Here is a 9,111-nt window from a genome sequence, read left to right on the forward strand (position 1 = left end):
GCATGTTTTTCTTTTTGTTTGTTTGATGTTTTTTTACAGCCCATTGTGTTCTGCATCCTGATTGGCTGTGTAGACTATTGTCAATCAATCTTGTGTCGTGTCTCCTGTCCAGTACAGAAGCTTATCAAATTTACATAAATCTTCCATCGCTAGCTTTGTGACTCTGAAGTGCTGGACTCTATGTCTGACAACATAAAACGTTTTGCACCATCAGAGGCAACCGCGGCTTCCTTTGGCTTCATTCTATAATACTGGGCTTATTTTTCTACGAAGGTTTGATCTTTGAGAGTTTAAACAAGAGAGAAAAGTGTGAAAATGTCTGTGCCTGTCTGAGAAAAGTGTATAAAGTGTGTAGTGAGGGGTTTTACAGCCTTAAAACATCTATAATAATTGTAAAAAATAAAGTTGGCTACTTCGTGGAGTTCACCTATTGTTATTTTTAGAACGTAACACCCGCGATAAACGAGGGACCGCTGTATATGTAAACTCCCTGCTCGCCTCTGCGGGCGCTCTATCCCTCTACCAGAGGCCTGGGAGCTTGAGGGTCCTGCGCAGTATCTTTGCTGTTGTTAGGACTGCGCTCTTCTGGACAGAGATCTCGATGTTGTTCCTGGGATCTGCTGGAGCCACTCGCCCAGTTTGGGGGTCCCTACAACTGGGACCACTGTTACCTTCACCCTCCACATCTTCTCGAGCTTGTCTCTGAGCCCTTGGTACTTCTTCTCCTATTTTACCTTGAGACTTGCAGGCCATACTCGGCACAGATGTTTCTGTATACTACATGTATATATATCTGTGAAGGTTCTCAGTCATCCAGGTCGTGGTAGTCTGAGGAGCTTGGAAATACTTCATTTTTTAAATTGAATTGCACCCAGTTCACTCAGTAAACAGGAGCTAGAGTTTCAGTCATTATTGCAGATGTGGTGAAAAAGGAAGTGATGCAGGCAGAAATCCTGAATGTTCGGCTCAACGTTAGAAGAGAAAACAGCTCATTTTTTTTCATCACTGTGGTTTAGATTTAATGACTTTATATCCAAGGTCTATATGAGCTTCGGGTGGTCCTCTGACTCTGAGGTCATGCTGACCGGCTGTTCTGAGATCAGATTTGGCTGTATCTGTCCCAGCTGAGCAGTAACTCCACCTCCCTTTATTACAACCGCACATCACTTTTTATTACTAAGAGCAAGGACAGCAGCAGGTCGGGAGGCTCCGAAGGTCCACAAAGAAACTTTAAAATGCTCAAAATGTCTGTAGTTTCATCAAAGTCCCGCCCTTTATTTCTCATAAAACACTGCAGTCGCTTCCAAGAAATATTAAGAATGACTTTTAAGCAACGCTGCAGCCCTCGGAGAGCAGGTTACAGCACCCAGAAGGAAAATGTGGAGAAAGGCTTTCTGTGTATTCAGCTGTCATGAGTTAAGTCACATTGTTGTTCTTATCGTTATATTTTATCTGTTTTTAAACGATTTTAGTTTTTTGTAAGTCCGCTCCATGCTTCACCTGCAGCCGTTTGTCTGTTCTGTGTACATACAGCATGATGTATTTAAATAAACTGCACAGCAATTAATAAAAGCTAAAAAGCTTTAATATACTTCATACGTGTGATTGTTCCCATTCAAACGTTATTAAAGCCATCACCACCGCCTTATTAAAGGAAGCGTCAGATAATTTATTTTCTGCATTCCTGTCAGTTAAACATGCTCATTTCTGCTATTTTCTGTGTCAATACATAATTTAATTATCTTTTTCTGTGTAAAGGCAAACACAAAAAACAGGCAAACATGGCAGATTGTACAATATCACCACACATACGCGCACATGTCCTCGTTTGCTTTTGCTTGAGTTGTAAAGGTGGTGAACCTGCTGCTGTGTGTTTTCTGTCAGGCAAGCTGCTTAAATGTGAAACTGACATCTATTCATACTTTATGGTCTTTGATCACTACTTGAATTTTAGTAAATGAGGCTTCACAGCCCCGACGTTCATCTCTTATTTGGGCCAAACGTCCTGTGCTCTGATAGCACACGTCTGTCTTTTGTTTCTGGGATTAGAATAAAGGTTTGATTTTGTGATGTGAAGTTAAACACAGCGCCGAACAGGCTCCTTTCTCTCTGATGCTTTCTAAATCTTCTGCTCTGTCTTCATCTCCTCCTTCTCTTTTCTCTTTTCTCCTTTCGATTGGGCTTTTTTGAAACTGGCTTCCTCTCGCCCTCCAAACTTCTCCGGAAAGGCCTCCTGACCCTCCCAGCGTCGTGAAGAGGTCCAGGTCTCAGCGCTCAGCTCCAGCTTGCTTGCTTTGGATGTTATTTACTCACAGAGGGTTTGATGACGAACAGCGAGCAGCTCTATCTGCTCTGCTGGGAGGAAGCCGAGCGGGTTTTCATGCTGAGACAAAGACGAATGAAACCAGGAGCAGGCGCATTGTTCACACGGAGAACACGTCTCGCTTGCTCACGGCCCCAAAACAATATTCAGTTACTTTCACCGGCTGGGCGGGAGTGTGTCGGCATTTGTTAATCGCCGTTTCACTTTCTCTCAGAATCCTTGGAGATTTTATTGTGAATGTCTTTGGTTTATTCTGCACGTTTAGGTTCTATGCCGGGTGTATTTATGATCTGGTTTGTGATAGTTCTGGTCCCAGGCCGGTCTGCACCCTGTATCTACAGCCAGCAGGACAAAGTCCAAGTGCCTTAATCTGATTTGCAGAGAATTTGATGCGATAAGCAGCAGCGAGGGGAGGTGTGAGAATACAGCACAACAGCCAGCATTCTTATCAGACACACTTCTTTTTTATCCGTTTCTTTTCCACCTCCTTCTTTCTTTCTTTCCTGTGTCCTTCACATTCCTACGTCTCTTTTTATTTCCCACTTTAATCCTTTTCCTCACTTCTCAGTTCTTTTCAATCCTTTCTTTACTTTCCTAACATGCTGTTTGCTTGTCGAGCACTTTCTCTCATATCCTACACTATTGCTTCCTTTTTTACCTCCTTCTTTTCTGTCATGTCCTTTCCTTAAAATGCTGTAGACCTTCTCCAACTCCTTCTCTCATTCTCTTCCTTCCTTCTTTCCTTCTGTACCTCCTAGCCTAAAATACTGTGCCCTCTTTCTTTATTTTCCTTCCTTCCTGTCACATCCTTTCCTTTTCTACCTTTTTCCCTTCAATACGTCATTTTTTCTTTTCTACCTCCTCTCGTGTTTTCCTATAAAATCTCTTTTTTTTCTTTCCTATAGCGACCACTTACTTTGCTTTTCCTCTTCAGTTTATTTTTTTACTGGTTTTTTCCTTTTACATCTTTTTCTTCATGTCCTCTTCTTTCCTTCTATGTCTCCTGCCAACTTCCCTGCTTTTCCTTTCCTTTCCTTTCAACTTTGTACCTCTTTGTATTTTCCACTTCTCTCTTCCTTATTTCCTTTCCTCCCCCGTGCTCTCTTTCTCTCACCTTTGCTTCTGCAGTTTGTCTCCCGTGTCTCTTCTGCATCTCCCTCTTTGTTTCACTCATTTACCTTCTTTTATGTAACTTTTTATCCTCTTCTCCATGCTCTTCTTTCCTCTTCATCTTCCTCTTTGGATCCACACATACGTGCACAGTGAGTTGCAGCGTGTTGCCTCATGCAGCAGACGTGCACAGAGAGATCAGAAGCAGCCCTTAATGCTTTAGTCATGAGTTTCTGTGCAGCAGCCTGAGCGCTCGTCTCTTTAATATTTCAGGCGTTATCGCACCATGATGACATTTGGAGCTGAGGAGGTGTAACACTGCTCAGACAAGACCGGAGGACACAAATGACAGCAGCAGCAGCACAAGAAGAAGTCACATCCTTTGCTTCAGCAGAGGATGTCAGAGCTTCTTCATTTCAGGTCACCTCAGGTTGAGGAGAGAGGAAACACGATACCTTTTACGCTGATTTCACTTTGATAAAGCTCCTCACACAGGCAGTGCAGCAGGAGTCAGAAATTCAATATTAAATACACATGACCTGGTTTTTAGAAGCACGCCGTGCAAATATACCAGAAACTAGCTGTAATTTGCCTACATGCACATGAACATATAAAGATTGCAGGAACACATTTCTGAGTGTGAGCTAGGGGCTAAGATATGCTTCACTCTTTTGATGGCTCTTCTAACATCGATACTTATTGATGATGTGCTGTCACTGATCATCAACCATAACTGTCTGAATAAAGTGCTTGAGTGCAGGTAACTGATAACATTCGTAGTTATGAAGGTCGTGTTTATAAGGACTTGCATACATTTTTTATTTTGCCCGCTTTACACTGCGAAGGCTGTGTCATGGTTCGCGTTGGAGATCTTGTCAAAATTGGTGAAATTATGAATGCAGAAAAGTCAGATTCGATCCACCGTGCAAGAGCATCTGGAAAGTATCTGATTTGGAGCAGCTTCATTTTTTAGCAATGATCCCAAACACGCTGCCAGTACAGTAAAAGTACACCTGGATGGAAACACACATCAGTCATGGATTGACTTCCCCAGAGGCCGGACGTCAACATGGCTGAAGCAGTGTGGGATCATCCTGATGGAGAACAAAAGGCAAAAACAGCCAAAGAGGACGTTTCGGTGTTCTTCAAAAAGCCTGAAGATACTTAAAGAAATGATAGAAAGCTGCTGAAAGGTGATCATGTCAAATTTTAACTTCTAAGCTTGTGAGAGTCATTTTTGCCTTCCATACCGTATCTCCGTGTACGTATGTACATGTTTCAATAAATCACAGCACCTTCTTCCCATTTTTCCAGCCAGTTATACAGGGAGTGCAGAATTATTAGGCAAGTTGTATTTTTGAGGAATAATTTTATTATTGAACAACAACCATGTTCTCAATGAACCCAAAAAACTCATTAATATCAAAGCTGAATGTTTGTGGAAGTAGTTTTTAGTTTGTTTGTAGTTTTAGCTATTTTAGGGGGATATCTGTGTGTGCAGGTGACTATTACTGTGCATAATTATTAGGCAACTTAACAAAAAACAAATATATACACATTTCAATGATTTATTTTTACCAGTGACACCAATATAACATCTCCACATTCACAAATATACATTTCTGACATTCAAAAACAAAACAAAAACAAATCAGCGACCAATATAGCCACCTTTCTTTGCAAGGACACTCAAAAGCCTGCCATCCATGGATTCTGTCAGTGTTTTGATCTGTTCACCATCAACATTGCGTGCAGCAGCAACCACAGCCTCCCAGACACTGTTCAGAGAGGTGTACTGTTTTCCCTCCTTGTAAATCTCACATTTGATGATGGACCACAGGTTCTCAATGGGGTTCAGATCAGGTGAACAAGGAGGCCATGTCATTAGTTTTTCTTCTTTTATACCCTTTCTTGCCAGCCACGCTGTGGAGTACTTGGACGCGTGTGATGGAGCATTGTCCTGCATGAAAATCATGTTTTTCTTGAAGGATGCAGACTTCTTCCTGTACCACTGCTTGAAGAAGGTGTCTTCCAGAAACTGGCAGTAGGACTGGGAGTTGAGCTTGACTCCATCCTCAACCCGAAAAGGCCCCACAAGCTCATCTTTGATGATACCAGCCCAAACCAGTACTCCACCTCCACCTTGCTGGCGTCTGAGTCGGACTGGAGCTCTCTGCCCTTTACCAATCCAGCCACGGGCCCATCCATCTGGCCCATCAAGACTCACTCTCATTTCATCAGTCCATAAAACCTTAGGAAAACCAGTCTTGAGATATTTCTTGGCCCAGTCTTGACGTTTCAGCTTGTGTGTCTTGTTCAGTGGTGGTCGTCTTTCAGTCTTTCTTACCTTGGCCATGTCTCTGAGTATTGCACACCTTGTGCTTTTGGGCACTCCAGTGATGTTGCAGCTCTGAAATATGGCCAAACTGGTGGCAAGTGGCATCTTGGCAGCTGCACGCTTGACTTTTCTCAGTTCATGGGCAGTTATTTGGCGCCTTGGTTTTTCCACACGCTTCTTGCGACCCTGTTGACTATTTTGAATGAAACGCTTGATTGTTCGATGATCACGCTTCAGAAGCTTTGCAGTTTTGAGACTGCTGCATCCCTCTGCAAGATACCTCACTATTTTTGACTTTTCTGAGCCTGTCAAGTCCTTCTTTTGACCCATTTTGCCAAAGGAAAGGACGTTGCCTAATAATTATGCACACCTGATATAGGGTGTTGATGTCATCAGACCACACCCCTTCTCATTACAGAGATGCACATCACCTAATATGCTTAATTGGTAGTAGGCTTTCGAGCCTATACAGCTTGGAGTAAGACAACATGCATGAAGAGGATAATGTGGACAAAATACTCATTTGCCTAATAATTCTGCACTCTCTGTATAAAAATGACGGGTTTGCACAGTATTTGTGTTGTTCTAGAAGGTTACTACAACCTTGCAGAAAAGTCTCCCTGCGGTTTGCTTATTTTGCCACCACAGACTAATTTTGTCACAACACCAGCCGGTGATGTTGCAACCTATCAAACGATGACCAGATGCATTCTGTATTATGAATCGCACGCATTACGTAATGTTTCTGTAGGGAAGGTTCTGATGTAAAGTCTGAAGGTTGCTTTTAGCAAACAAACCTCTATTGCGGGGCGTCGGGTGCACTCGTATCAGGTGTGCCGTACCATCCACAAGCATGTTTGTGTTTGCATATGGTCGCTTCATACCACAGGTCAGAAGTCGAGGTGGTAAGCCTGTACTGCGATTGCTGGTCATGATTAAGTATGCATAAACTTATTGACCTAACTGTGCTTTATAGGCATCCCTTTCTAATTCACTTTTAATAGTATAAGGACACAGAACCTAGTGTGAGTGCGCCCTAAGATGCTTCTGGCAAGTTATGCACAAGGTGTCCTTGAAATCTACGTTTTGTTTTGTTTTGTTTTTTTCAAAAAAGGTGATTTGGGTTCAAACATTCCCCTTTCACATCTTTAACCCTGCGTCCTGAAGAAAACACGTTTAACCAGTGAGGTTAAAAGTGAAGGAGTCCTTTACAAGAAATGGGAGTGACAGATCCATCTGATTGTTGCCTAAACCGAGTGCTGCAGGTACAGATACTGAAGGAAACCTTAAACTGGGGACACCAGCAGCTGTGACAAACAGCAGTATGTAACTCCACCAAACTTCCTTTGTTTAGAGGAGCAATGAAATTTAGACAGCACGGAGCAGCAGAACAGCAAAGAACGCCAGTGCAGAGAGCACAGACGTCGCCAAGACCAGTCAGCGAAAAATATATAACAGTCCAAAATTCTTTCTTGCACATGCACCAGTTAATAACTGAAAAGGTGGTTCAGTTACATTTGACCATGCAGTTTTTGCATGACCCTACTGACCCTAAAAGCACACAAAGAAGGGAAAGAAATGAAAGAATGGAAATTCGAGTGCAGCAAACAATCATCCAAATACAAGAATGATTATTTTTAAAAATCCGGTTCTTTACAACAAAGAGACCTTCCTTCATTCTGGTGTAACAACTCATATTGTTCCATTTCACACAGTATCACATCTGGCTGACAGAGTTCAAACTGTTCACGGGTTCAGATCAAGTCTTCAGATGGTGGATCATGTAAACGTGTCCCTCAGAAATACAGAAAACTCTACTGAAAGTAGATCCTGCAGCTCTGTTCTAGACACACGTGCATGCCATCGCATCGTTCTATGCAGACCTTCTTTATCCTGCTTCAAACAACAGTGACTAACCAAAGTCTCCAGTCACAGGTGAGATTTTCTAAAGCATGAACACAGTCACAAGGAGGTGCAGAAGCGTAGTTCCTTCTCCGACCACTTCCTTAACAGCATGCTGAGAAATTATTGTGGGTTTTTTTGTCCACTGACACCTAAAACATGGTGCCTACTCCATTTTTAACTCAAAGTGACTAAAGCTACTGCAGGCTATTCCAACAGGCCTCTTTGTGGAGGCGATGACGTGCAGCTGTTGTTGAAACTGTCAAAGAGACTCATGATGAAACTTTTGCAAGCTGCGCTGCTGGTCAGCCTGCCTCATAATGAGACCTGCTTCTCTTACTTAAGCTGCCCTCATCGACTGTTCCACCACAGAACAGCAGAAACAGCGTCAGACTCGAGCTCCACAGTATTCCCGAACAAAAGTGTGCAGCTGCGTCCAAAAATACTTCATTCATAGCTGTTCAACGACAAACAGATCAGACACATAAACCCTCAATCAAACGTCAGCACACACATATATATATATATATATATATATATAGTTATCAGGAAAGTGTGAGTGAGGGAAGGAGCTGAGGGTCGTTTTCTCATACAGTCACTCTGTGCAACCAGAGGAGTCGCCCCCTGTTGGAGATTAGAAAGAATGCATGATTTGGACAGTTGTGCACTGGCGTCATTTTGCAGAAGTGGAAAACACGTCCATCTTTCACATGCAGTCTATGCTCACTTTACATCTGCATGTTAAATGTTTGTATACAGTTTAATTAAAGTTACTTTTTTCACAAAGGGTCACCACAGCAGGTAGATCTGAATGAAGTGATTCCAATCCCGAGGGACTTGTGTCTCCTGCCGAGATCAAACCAGGGACACTTGTTAAGCAAATGTGTGAACCACAACTCTACGGATCCACTTTAATGAACATATGCAACGATTTATGAGGAGCAGCCACATGGTGAGATGTCTGCAAAGATTTCTGGCTTTTCAAGAAATGTCCTGCAAAGTCTTAGCAACCAAGGGAGGAAAAACAGCGCATAAACAAACAATAACAATCTTTTAATTTTATTTAGCATATTGAAGCCGTTATCTTGGAAAACTATGAAGGCATGGTTAATGTTTGTATCTGTCTTCTGGAGATAGGAACAACTTTTCCCTCACTGATCATCAGACTTTTGGGGAGTGTAAACTTGGTGCCTCGACGCGGTGCCTACTCGTGTGGATTTTCCATCTCTGACCTGTTAATGCATCACATTTACAAGTTCATCCTGCAAGTGAAAGTCTAAATTATACAAATATATATTTCTGTCAGTTATTTTAATGTGAGCGTGCAGAGTAAACCCAGCTGTGAGACAAAGCCGTGATCTGCAGGCAGACACTGACACCTAGTGGCCAAAAGGAGGAAGGGACTCGTTAAGTCAACAAGCTGAGGTCTCCAAAACTA

This window comes from Astatotilapia calliptera, chromosome 1 (assembly GCF_964374335.1).
Source record: "Astatotilapia calliptera chromosome 1, fAstCal68.1, whole genome shotgun sequence".
Taxonomy (NCBI): Eukaryota; Metazoa; Chordata; class Actinopteri; order Cichliformes; family Cichlidae; genus Astatotilapia; species Astatotilapia calliptera.